Genomic DNA, 12,925 nt, shown 5'->3' with positions numbered 1-12,925 from the left:
CATATATATAAACCGTACCCGGCCCTCTAGTGAGGGACTCGGTGGATAAAATCATGTCATCATACTATCATATCATCATGCATGCATATATATATACCCTACCCGGCCCTCTAGTGAGGGACTCGGTGAATGAAGTCATCATATGCCCTCCTGGCCGCCATAACATATCATCATCTCATCATGTCATCATATATATATATACCTTACCCGGCCCTCTAGTGAGGGACTCGATGAACAATGCAGTGGAGTGCGCACGATAACATACCTGACCCGGGACTCGGTGAAGGACATATTAAGGCGTGCACGAGCAGAGTAGTGATAAACCACATGCATAAAAACAATTTTTTTAAGACTGGATAGGTAAGTACACTAATCGACGCTTGAAAGATCACAACCACGTTTCGAGTCAATCCGAGTTAGTATAAGAAAGTTATGGACATTATTCGTTACAAAAACCTTTACAAACATTTCAAAGCAATCCGAGACCGCCTATGAAAATTAAGGACATTAATCCTTATAGAACATTTTTAGGAGCAAGAACCCTTTATGCTTTGCTTGATATTAAATCATACAATAAGCTTGACAATACTAAGTATACTCATGTCAAGAAGTGAATAAGAATCGTAAACAAGCTCGCAATTAAAGAATGGAGTTACCCCGAAATGCGTGTCATACCTTACTTAGCTCTAGGACATGCCAAAGAAAGAAAGGGTAAGCCTTACATACCTGGAAGATGATTCTCGACTTTCAACTTACTTCCCGTCTTGCAACTCGCTTAAGAATTATTCGTAGCATTGTACTCTACATATGGAATCATTCATAATATCATTAGGATCATCGTCGTACGTTCGTCTCGAAACTTTAATTAAAACCCTTTTAAATTCTGCCAAAATTCAGGCAGCATTTCCCCTGTTTATATGCCTAGCCCGAGATTCCAATTCAACAACCAACAACATCAACAACAATACCAATAGTATTAACATCATTTCCAATACCGACGTATGCCATAAAACAGCCCGCGCACTGTTTTCTAAATTTCTCAACCAACCAAATTTTATTTCCATATAGAAGCTGAAATTAACACTAACAATGTCAATAACCACATCCTCCACATTTCACAAGTTAAATACATTTATTTTCATCCAAAGGTTTCTTCAAATCTCGTTCCATAATTCACAGCACCAACAAACGAATTTATCAGGCTATTCCCTCCGTTCTAATCTGTTAAAACTCTAAATAAACTTGTTAATAATGAAAAGGAACCTTATTCATACCTTAATCATGCAGCCACCACATTATCACTCTTCTCCTTGGTTGATTTTTAGCTCAAATTGAAGACAACGCAGCGTACAACACTTTTCTCTTCATGGGCTTCGGGATTCGGGGCTCAGATTTTGGTCAAAATTGGTTTTTTCTTCTCTCCAAGGCTCTTCTCTCTCTCTTTCCAGAATTTTCTGGTGTTCTTGGTCTGACAAATGAGGAGAAAGGGATGAAATTTCACTTAAATAGGCATGGGTCATGGGCCTAACTCGGTTGGGCCCGGATTGGGCCTAGCCCACTGACCTTTCTGCCTTAAAACATCCGTATCTCATTATCCCGATGTCGCCTATGGACCCACGACCTATGGTTGGAAATTTAATTCAAATATCTACAACTTTTGTTCTGGTAATTTTCCCAAATTCCCAAATACCGATGGGGTTATGGCATCCCAAAGTCAGATCACCCAAAAACGTAACTTAAAATTATTTGTTTGGAGGGCTTCCAGTTTGATTTGGCTCAAGGGTCCTTCTTGAGTTGTGTTTAACTTCACATATCTGATTCATATAACTTTTCACATGTCCCTAAGAAAAAAATCTCGACGTGTGGACCCCACCTCGGCTTACGAATAATCCGACGTACAAAAATACGGAATATAATACTATCGACGTGAGTTTAAATTATGTAGCAACAACATGATTGTCAAATTTTTTTGAGGAAGCACGTGTCACGCTCATGCTCTGAAAACGCGGGGTATAACATCCTCCCCCCCTTTAAAAACATTCGTCCTCGAATGTTGAGGTAGAGTTCGCTTCGAGGTAGATATCTATGTTCTTACCCGTATTTGTCCGTATCTACTTTACTTACTTGCAGTCTTGCTTGCTCGTTAAAACTAAAGTTATCTGAATTATGCAATCTATTCTTCTTCCTTTGTAGCCAAAGTTTACGCCTGAACTCAAGGTCATCCCTTTTTCTTATTATTCGTTTGTTCACTAACTCTTTATACTTTATCGCTTTCATCTTCTCTTCAGTCTTCGTTGTTTACATTCTTGTATGCCCCTTTCATGCCGTGCTTACCACATCCTTTTATCTAATTCGATCTCATTTTCTTTTTATTTAGAAATTCTTGTTCTCTTCGATCTCCACGTATCTTTCTTATGTTGCACAGATATCCCAAGCCTTTATCTCCTTGGAGTTGACTTATTCCTATTCTTACTTCCTTAAAGATAAATTCGAGATTGGTCATATCTAGCGTCCCCTGCTTTCTATATAGCGGCCAAATTAACCCTTGCGGTGCCTTAACTGGTTTAACACTGAAATGTCCCGATTAATTTCTCTTCTCTTCAATCAGACTTCCGGCACCTGGCTAACTAACAGTAATTTTTGCACTTATGTCGAAAACATCTCAAACATCTTCTTTAATGATTTGTTTCCTTCAGTTTACTCTGAAATTTTCTGATCCTTATTTTTGGCTAATAACTTAGGGGTGAATTCAGAAGTTTGTCGAAAAATAACCAAGATTCTTGAATCATGCGGCGAATTCAGATCTTTTCATTCTTGCTTTTGTCTTATTTGTCCCTTTTTCAATAAGATCCATCATATTTCTTGCTTTTCCAGTGATACTTTATATTCATATCATTTCATCTTCTTTTTAATACTTTTGTCGTACTTCTTAATTCCTTACTATGTCATCATAATTCCGCCGATGGTAGTGCCCAGATGGCTTGTAATAGCACTCCCTTGCTAATGACAGATCATTCTCATTAACTACCTTACCTCAGGTTACTCATTCAATGCGTCGAAAATACCGTAGCTAAGGGATTTATAGTCAAATGAGACTCAATTCGATCCATACCACGATCCTCAGCACCATTTCTTATACTCTTGTATATAATATTTTCTTATCATCATTCTTATCAAATGTTGTAAGAGTATACTTACAACATACTATTCCACTATTCAAAATATTTTCAAATCCTTGTATGAATCTTTCCTCCAATCTCTTCTCCTCTGATCTGGACGTCATTACAAAATAACTCATAAGTAGGAGGCTAATAGAGATTTAACGAGATTCCGTTCTTCTTCAAATATTTATTATCGTTTCCACACTATTTTACTAGTCATTTCGTCAGGACGATCATTTATATGGTCCTATGACATATACTCCCACGATTTTATACATAAACAGTGACCTATGGTTTCATGATACAGGAGGTGTTTTCCAAATCTCAGGTAGTACTGCTGTCGTGCTATCCATAGGCATATTGCCTTTCTTTCTCTTAACAAGCGTTGAGATTCCTATAAATATTCCTCTTTTAAAACTCTTATTCCTTCCAACGTCGCGATTTTTCTTTAGTAATCTCGTCTGTCCTGATACTTATCCTTGGTTACTCGTAGGCATTTCTCACTTCCTCCGTTACCTTTTTGGAGTATGCCTGCTACATATTTATTTGCAATAAAATTTCTCCGGTACGAGCGATTCGGATCTAGCCCGAGACATAACGTATTGCTTGACAAAACTTATTTCCTTGATTCTTATAAACCTTTATTATCATGTCATGCCTCTTTTCCCATGTCTGTTTCATAATATACCTGAATTTAGTCCAATTTCACTTTTTTTTTTTTTTTGAGTTGACTTCCCCTTTCATCATGCTTGCTATCAGTCCTGCCATTGCAAACCTCTTTAGTCGTTTCCTCGTTGTACTTTACTTACTTTGTATTGTAGTTCTTGCTACGTTTTCATTATATCCCAATCATAATCAACTCTATAGAGTACAATTTCTTGATCTCATTCGTAACACTGCTTATAAAACAGAATAAAGCTCGTGGAGTAAGCTTACTTAACCGGTAACTCTTTCTAATTGACCCTATTACTCTTACCACATAAGTTGTCTTACCAAGTTATTCACATTCATTACAAACCTTAGTATTCTATGCCCCTGTCCCTGTCACGCTGTTACTTCGTTTTACTAATAGACTCGTCGCATTTCCCTTGTAGTTATCCATCCAAATCAATCCTTTGTTTATCTTTTTGATGCCACGGCCAAGTTTGTCTTCTCCTCCATGCACGTTTCTTACATTTCATTCAATTTCCTTTACAATCGAACCTCTCGGTCTTTACGGAAGTTCTTGCCTCATATCACTAATTTTCTAATCAATTGTGTCAACTCACCATCCTCGTTCTTTCCTCAATGAGTAATCGGTTTCCTACCGTCAATTAGTTAAAGTATCCTTCTTACTCCCATGGTTAGATATGGCCAGTTACTCCATCCCTAAATGCTCCCCTCTTCCTTCGACCAACCCATTAGTATACCTTTCATACTTTCATCCTTAACCTTCCTTGGGTCTATTCCTCCTCGAGTACCTTTCTTCTCTTGTCATTTGTAGTATTGGCTCTGAAATTCGTGAAATGTCCCTTTAAACGTGCAAATCTATTCTATTCTTAAGTCATTCTTTTGGAGAAATTCTCTATGTCCGAGGCGACCGTGTTAATTTGACTACACACTTATCCCTTCATATACCTTTCAAGGGTTAGAAATCTCTTGACATCGTCGCACGGTCTAACCATTCCTTCTCTTACTTTTCATTCCTTGTCATGGTCACTATCCTCTTAATCCCACTTATTGCAGTTCGCTTTCTGACCCCACACATTCTTCTTTGTGTTCCATACCACCACACTTTAATCCTTTTTACACGCCTACCTTCAAATTTTTACCCGAATGGCCTCGTGTCTCGTGCTTTACCTGTCGTCTCTCTTGGAGGCCTTACTCACACATGTTTCTTACCCTTTTCAATTTTTCCGACATTTTGATCTCCTTAACTTCCATTTATTCACTTTCTTTCTTTTCCGATTTTCTTTACCTTAGGACTATGCAGTTCTAGCTTGTGACGACGATAACATCAGCCTACCTGTTAACGTACTTTTGTCGCTTGAACTTTATCACCCGGTTCGACCAATGCCTTAATATACCGCAACGCCGGTGGCCGGGATACATATACCCGCTGATATAACCATGTATAGGATATCATACGCATTCATATATATATATATACACATTTTCTAATGCCCCGCTTACAAGGTATTTCCAAACGTACTCAAACTCACCTAATTCTAGAACTGTGGTGCACCTTCTTTTTCTTCACCGGTCTAGTCCGCCTCGTCGTCCGCGACCGCTTCAGGTTTCCAATCACTCCGTCATTCTAATTCCCCTTAGACTACTTTAGCTTCTCACTTTTCTCTTACGTCTGAAATTTACAGAACTTTTAATACACTTCCCAGGGGGGTCACCCATCCTAAGATTTCTCTCGCCCCAGCACGCTTAACCTTGAAACTTTGATGAAATCCGCTGCCTTAATGCTGGTATAATCGCATCCACCTCACCGTCTGATCTTCATAACATAATCTGGAGCAGGTTGAAGCCCTAATCGATTCCAAAACACTTTCGTAACGTATCTCCCTCCGAATTAGAAGGGTCTCTTACTCTTCCGATTACACAATTACTATTTTGGTCTTTTTAATTCTCAATACCCACCTTTCATTTGTATATATAACTACTTTCTGTCCTAGACTTCTAGATTCCCAATGATAGCGGACACACCTTGGTCACCATTACTTATAAATACTCGGCCTCTTTGAGTTTCCGCACGCCCTTATTAAATAATAATCTACAGCAAATGCACATACATAGAAAATTCCAATAAGGGTTTATATATCATACCTCGAGGTGTACCTGATCCTTTAACGATCTGCCCTATTATGTCTTCTTGTTTACCTTTCCTTTTCATTCTTCAGCTTTACACCTCAATCATACATGCAATATTCTTACCTTACCCGACATACATCCTTCGTGCCATTGCTTACCTTTGTACTGATTCATTCAATTATCCGATTCACAACCTTATGACTGAACTCATCATCAGGAAATACATTTAATCAATTCCTCTACTTGTACTTACACTGGTTTACCTCTATGTCAACCGATCCATTATCATAAATATACATTCTGATAACGTAACCTCAACGAAGTGACTTACCTCTGTGACTTCCCATATCACCACTCACCTTCTCCCGTCGATACTGTGCTTCTGCTGAAATCAAAGGTTAGTATAAAGAAACTCACTTCCTATGACTTGGCTCTATCGCATGATCTTAGAGGTCAAAGAAGAGTAACCACCCTAAATGCCCCGTAGCCTCCTGTTTATAAATGTGGCACGCTTCACACCATAAAGAGGACTCTACGAGACACGACTTTACAGACAACCCCTAGGACGAACTGCTCTGATACCAATTTGTCACACCCTAACCTTGGTAGGGCATGATGGGAACTCGGCCCCATATTCAGAGCCGAGCGAACCTCATTAGTTCCCGCTACGTTCATAACCCCACTGGACTCTCATGTTACGAAATTAAATGCATAATCAAAACTGATCAAAACCATTCTTTTCGTGGTAATCAAATCAAGTAAAATATGTAATCATATAGAATTTGTAATATAATGCACAATGGTACGTCGGCTTACAGAGCCGCTTACGAGACTGACTTTCTATATACATGACCCTGTCTGCAAAGTCTCTAACATCAATCAGGAAAATCATAACATGTACACTCTAACTCGGCAACACTCCGGAAAGAAATGTAGCCCACCAATCCCGCTGGAACAGCCTCTAGCAATGTCTTCAACTCATCTGTATGTACCTGCGTGGCATGAAACGCAGCCCCCGAAGAAAGGGGGTCAGTACAGAATATGTACTGACCATGTAAAGCATGAAATGCCGTAAAGAGGATCATAACCAAAATAGAGATTTACTAGAAACAAGTATGACTTTTAAAACATCAATACATATGCCTTTTAAAATGAACATCATGCATGCCATTATCAAATACCGTACCCGGCCCACTATGGGACTTGGTGGACAAAGTCATGTCATCATGTCAGCATACTATCATATCATCATGCATATATATATACCGTACCCGGCCCTCTAGTGAGGGACTCGGTCAATGAAGTCATCATATGCCCTCCTGGCCGCCATAACATATCATCATCTCATCATGTCATCATATATATATATATACCATACCCGGCCCTCTAGTGAGGGACTCGGTGAACAATGCAGTGGAGCGCGCACGATAACATACTCGGCCCGGGACTAGGTGAAGGACATATTAAGGCGTGCACGAGCAGAGTTGTGAGAAACCACATGCATAAAAATAATTTTTTTAAGACTTGATAGGTAAGTACACTAATCGACGCTTGAAAGATCACAACCACGTTTCGAGTCAATCCGAGTTAGTATAAGAACGTTATGGACATTATTCCTTACAAAAACCTTTACAAACATTTCAAAGCAATCCGAGACCGCCTATGAAAATTAAGGACATTAATCCTTATAGAACATTTTTAGGAGCAAGAACCCTTTATGCTTTGCTTGATATTAAATCATACAATAAGCTTGACAATACTAAGTATACTCATGTCAAGAAGTGAATAAGAATCGTAAACAAGCTCGCAATTAAAGAATGGAGTTACCCCGAAATGCGTGTCATACCTTACTTAGCTCTAGGACATGCCAAAGAAAGAAAGGGTAAGCCTTACATACCTGGAAGATGATTCTCGACTTTCAACTTACTTCCCGTCTTGCAACTCGCTTAAGAATTATTCGTAGCATTGTACTCTACATATGGAATCATTCATAATATCATTAGGATCATCGTCGTACGTTCGTCTCGAAACTTTAATTAAAACCCTTTTAAATTCTGCCAAAATTCAGGCAGCATTTCCCCTGTTTATATGCCTAGCCCGAGATTCCAATTCAACAACCAACAACATCAACAACAATACCAATAGTATTAACATCATTTCCAATATCGACGTTGTCACACCCCGACCTTACTAGAGTGTGATGGGCACCCGAACCTTACTTAGGGCCGAGCGAACCCTCAGACTCTTGCCGCAAATAAAAGTGCGTCACACTTTTTAAATCAAATCAGGTAAAATACACAATAAATTTTTTTTTTGAAATATTCTTTTCAGAAATATTCCTTCTCGAATCTTCCAAGCGAACAAATCTATAGTCATACACCATTCAATACACAACACAGACCAACATATCGGCTGACGGATCCGCTTACAGACTGACACACCATACCCACGACGCTGTCTGCAAAGTCTCTATCATATATCAGACATCACAGCACACATACTCTGACTCGGCAGCACTCCAGGAGCAAATGGAGTTTGCCATCTTCACTGGAACATCTTCTATAATATCTTCAACTCATCTGGGAGTACCTGCGCGGCATGAAACGCAGCCCCCGAAGAACAGGGGGTCAGTACGGAATATGTACTGAGTATTTAAGGCATGAAATACAGAAAGCAGAACCATAGTCGAAACAAATAGTACAAGGGTAAGCATATTGTCCAGATTGCCGAATTACTTACTTCTCAGACACAGATCATATAGACCAATACAGATCATACAGGCCGACACAGATCGTACAGACCAATACAGATCATACAGACCGTACAAATCATACAGAGCATATAGAATGCTGACATACTTACTTCCCAGACACAGATCGTACAAACCGTTATCAGATATCAGAAGGAGTGTGGCATGTACAGAACGCACAGATAATATCATACGTCAGACGGAGTTCAGAACGTACCGATTGCTCCGATGATGTCATATATCGGACGGAATACAGAACGTACAGTATACTCGGATAATGCCATATATCGGACGGGATACAGAATGTACAGATTACTTAGATGATGTCAGATATCGGACGAAGTACAGAACTTACAGAATACTCAGAGGATGTCATATAGCAAACGGAATACAGAATATACGGAAGGTCAGAATGCTTACTCTCCAACACAAGTCATGCATATCGGGATTGGATATCATATCACATACGCGGTAACCCCGGGGACATATACCACGCCGGGACAAATACCATACCATACATATGGTAACCTCGGGGACAAATAATACACCGAGGGACCAGTCACATCCTATCATATACATGGAAACCTCGGGAACAGGTAACACGCCGAGGAACCGGTGAACAATGCCAAGGGATGCGCACGATAACATAGGAACGTGGTCGCCAATCCTACCTTTGGCGCCCCAACACATCATATTTATGAAAATTTGCTCCGATCTCCGTCACACATCATAACATAACCACGGTACCCGGGGGCGGACAGATAACACGGCACCCCGAGCCCGGACACATCATACTTCATAATATATCCTCGGTAACCGGGGACGGACATATTACACAGTACCCCGGAACCGGACACATCATACTCCGGAATTCATATATGGAACCCGGCCCTCAACAGAGGACTCGGCGAACCATCCGCACGATACATACCGGCCCGGGACTCGGTGAAGAAAATCATAACATATGCACGAGCAGAATAGTGAGAAACCACATGCATAGAAATCAAGACTCGACAGACCAGTGTACTTACCGATACCTGGAGGCTCGGAACAGATTGCAGGTCAATCCGGCGTAGTATGAGAATGTTACGAGCGTTCGAAGTACAGAACGCTTTATAAGCATTTCAGAAGCCTTTTTCGGGAAATCAGAATCATAGTCATATCAGACACCTTCAGATGTCCTTACGAATCAGATCAAATGGAGATTTTGGAACCATACTTACGTATAAGAAAATTATAGACGTCTTGATACAGAAACCTCTTCGAACATTTCAGAGCAATCCGAGATCGTATACGGAAGTTAGGGACATTAAATCTTACAGAAGTTCTCGAACCAGAATAAACATATCAGAATGCTCTTATCAGGATACTGATTTCAAAATTCTCATATCAGGATACTTATATCGGAATACTTATATCAGCATTCTTACATCAGAGTACTTATATCAAAATACTCATATCGACACACTTATATCAGAAGACTGATATCAAAATGCTTATATCAAGACACTTATATCAAAATACTTATATCAAAATACCTATATCAAAATACGTATATCAGAATACTTGTACCAAAATACTTATATCAAAATACTTATATCAAATACTTATATCAGAATACCTATATCAAAATACGTATATCAGAATACTTGTACCAAAATACTTATATCAAAATACTTATATCAAATACTTATATCAAGGGATGAACTAGGATCACAAGCTCAGGTCAAGAAGTGAATTAGAATCTTAATCAGACTCAGCATCACAGAACAGAGTTACCCCAAGGCAGCATATCACATTATACCTTACTTGACTCTAGGACATGCCAAAGAAAGAAAGGGTAAGCCTTACATACCTGCGCCGCGACCAACTAGTTACGCTTGTGCCTCCAACTTGTTAATCTATATTCAAGAGGATTCATCCAGTCATTAGATTCGTTGTCACATACTTGCCCTCATCTTTCAAACACATTCACTTATATTCTGCCAGAATTTCGGCAGCATCTCCCCTGTAAATGTACCAACCCCGAGAATATGGCTCAGCCCAATTCAACAACAACAACAATACCAACAACCATTCCAACAACAATATGTTTCTTTCTTTCAATTTCATCAAATACATCAACAACCACATTTTACAACATCATTCATGCAAATGTAAGAACTATATTATCAATATGCTAACTACATTAGCTTGCAAACGATCCCAACTTCAACTTGTTTTACCCAATACCTTCATTTCCATCACATAATCTACAACAGAACCACCAAATTACACTAAATAAAATTTATTCATTCCTTGCCAACAATACAACCCATATTCGGCCATGACCACTATCCCACAAATTTCATGATTTTTCATTCATTTTCACACATTACAACAATAACAAAAATACTAAATAACATTAATTCATTATTTCTACAACATATGGCACAAGTCACGGCCACAACAACAACACATGGCCACAACTTCAACATCAAACTTCCATTCATTTTATTCATTTCTACACATCACAATATGCATAAATCATCCATAAAACATGTAAGGAAGATTAAACCTCACCTCTTCCATTGGATTTCTTCACTCGATTAGGCCCCCTAGTCACACAAACGGATGTTTTTCTTGCTTCAACAACCCTTCCATGTTGACGAGGACCTTCCAATTGATATGAAAGCTTGAAGAAAACAAATTTTCATGATCACTTTATGGGGCTGGTTCGGACAGCCCCTCTTGGCCGTGCCTCCTCCTCTTTTTTTTTCTTCATATTTCTTGAACTTTCTCAAGTGGAGAATGATGAAAGCTTGCTTGACTTAGTCATCCATACATATATATCTAAAAAAAAATGTGCACATGACCATGCACATCCTCCATGTCTTTTTCTTCTTTTCCTTTTTTTTTTTCCAATTCTCTAGAATTTTCTTAAAGATGAAAATGATAAAGATGACTTAATAAGCCACTCCCCATAATTCTTCTTACATGTGGACTATGGCCCACAAGTCATGTGCATGGCCACATGGCTATTATTATTATTATTATTATATTTGTTTTTTCACAGGATTAGGAATGAGGATATTCGGGACAAGGTGGGAGTGGCCTCGGTGGAAGACAAGATGCGAGAAGCGAGATTGAGATGGTTTGGGCATGTGAAGAGGAGAGACACGGATGCCCCAGTGCGGAGGTGTGAGAGGTTGGCCATGGATGGTTTCAGACGAGGTAGGGGTAGGCCAAAGAAGTATTGGGGAGAGGTAATTAGACACGACATGGCGCAGTTACAGCTTACCGAGGACATGACCTTAGATAGAAGGGTTTGGAGGACCCATATTAGGGTAGAAGGCTAGTAGATAGTCTCATTACCCTGCCTTATTAATAGTCGCATTATCGTAGTATAATTTCTTGTGCTCTAATTTATGCTATTATGCTATTATCTGTTATTTCCTGTGCTTTGATTATTCTATGTTATCTGTGTCGCTTGCGTTACTTCATTTCCATATCGCTTTGAATTTCTTAGCCGTATCTGACCTCTTGTTATGTTTTTATTGAGTCGAGGGTCTCTCGGAAACAGCCATCCTACCTTGGTAGGAGTAAGGTCTGCGTACACTCTACCCTCCCCAGACCCCACGTTGTGGGATTTCACTGGGTTGTTGTTGTTGTTGTTGTTGTTGTATATTTGTTTTTTCATGAAATAAAATTTCCAAAACTTCACTTTTGGCCCCAAATTTCCATGAAATGTCTAACTTCCATGATTCACTTTTATCCCAAATTTTTCCTTAGTGTCTCCATCCCATGAAATCATAAGCGACTTATGTCTTACAACAAAGTCAGAAGAATAGCCTTGTCTTTAACTTGTCGCAACCGACTTAAAATACTCTGGCGTGCAAAACGCGGGGTATGACATTCTCCCCCCCTTTAGAACATTCGTCCTCGAATGTTAAACTGGCCTTTTGGGGACTCGTAGCACTTCAGGAGGGGGTTTCTTTTATAGTTGCCCGTTTCTCCATGCCCATTTCGTATAATCGAGTCTCTCTATCCTTATATGGGTCCTTATTCTGTGCCATGAGTTTCCTAATCCGCTGGGCCGACATATTTTCCTTGTCCTTCTCAGGTCATCTCTTTTCTGTTACTGTTTCGTGACCGTATCTTAACAAAAGTCACACTTTTAGATTCTTACAACTCTTCTTTAGTCCCTTTTTGAATTTCTCGATACTGGCATACTTGT

Source organism: Lycium barbarum, chromosome 8 (genome assembly GCF_019175385.1).
Source record: "Lycium barbarum isolate Lr01 chromosome 8, ASM1917538v2, whole genome shotgun sequence".
NCBI classification, from domain to species: domain Eukaryota; kingdom Viridiplantae; phylum Streptophyta; class Magnoliopsida; order Solanales; family Solanaceae; genus Lycium; species Lycium barbarum.
The sequence above is the reverse complement of the archived record's forward strand: the minus strand, read 5'-3'. Positions refer to the sequence as shown.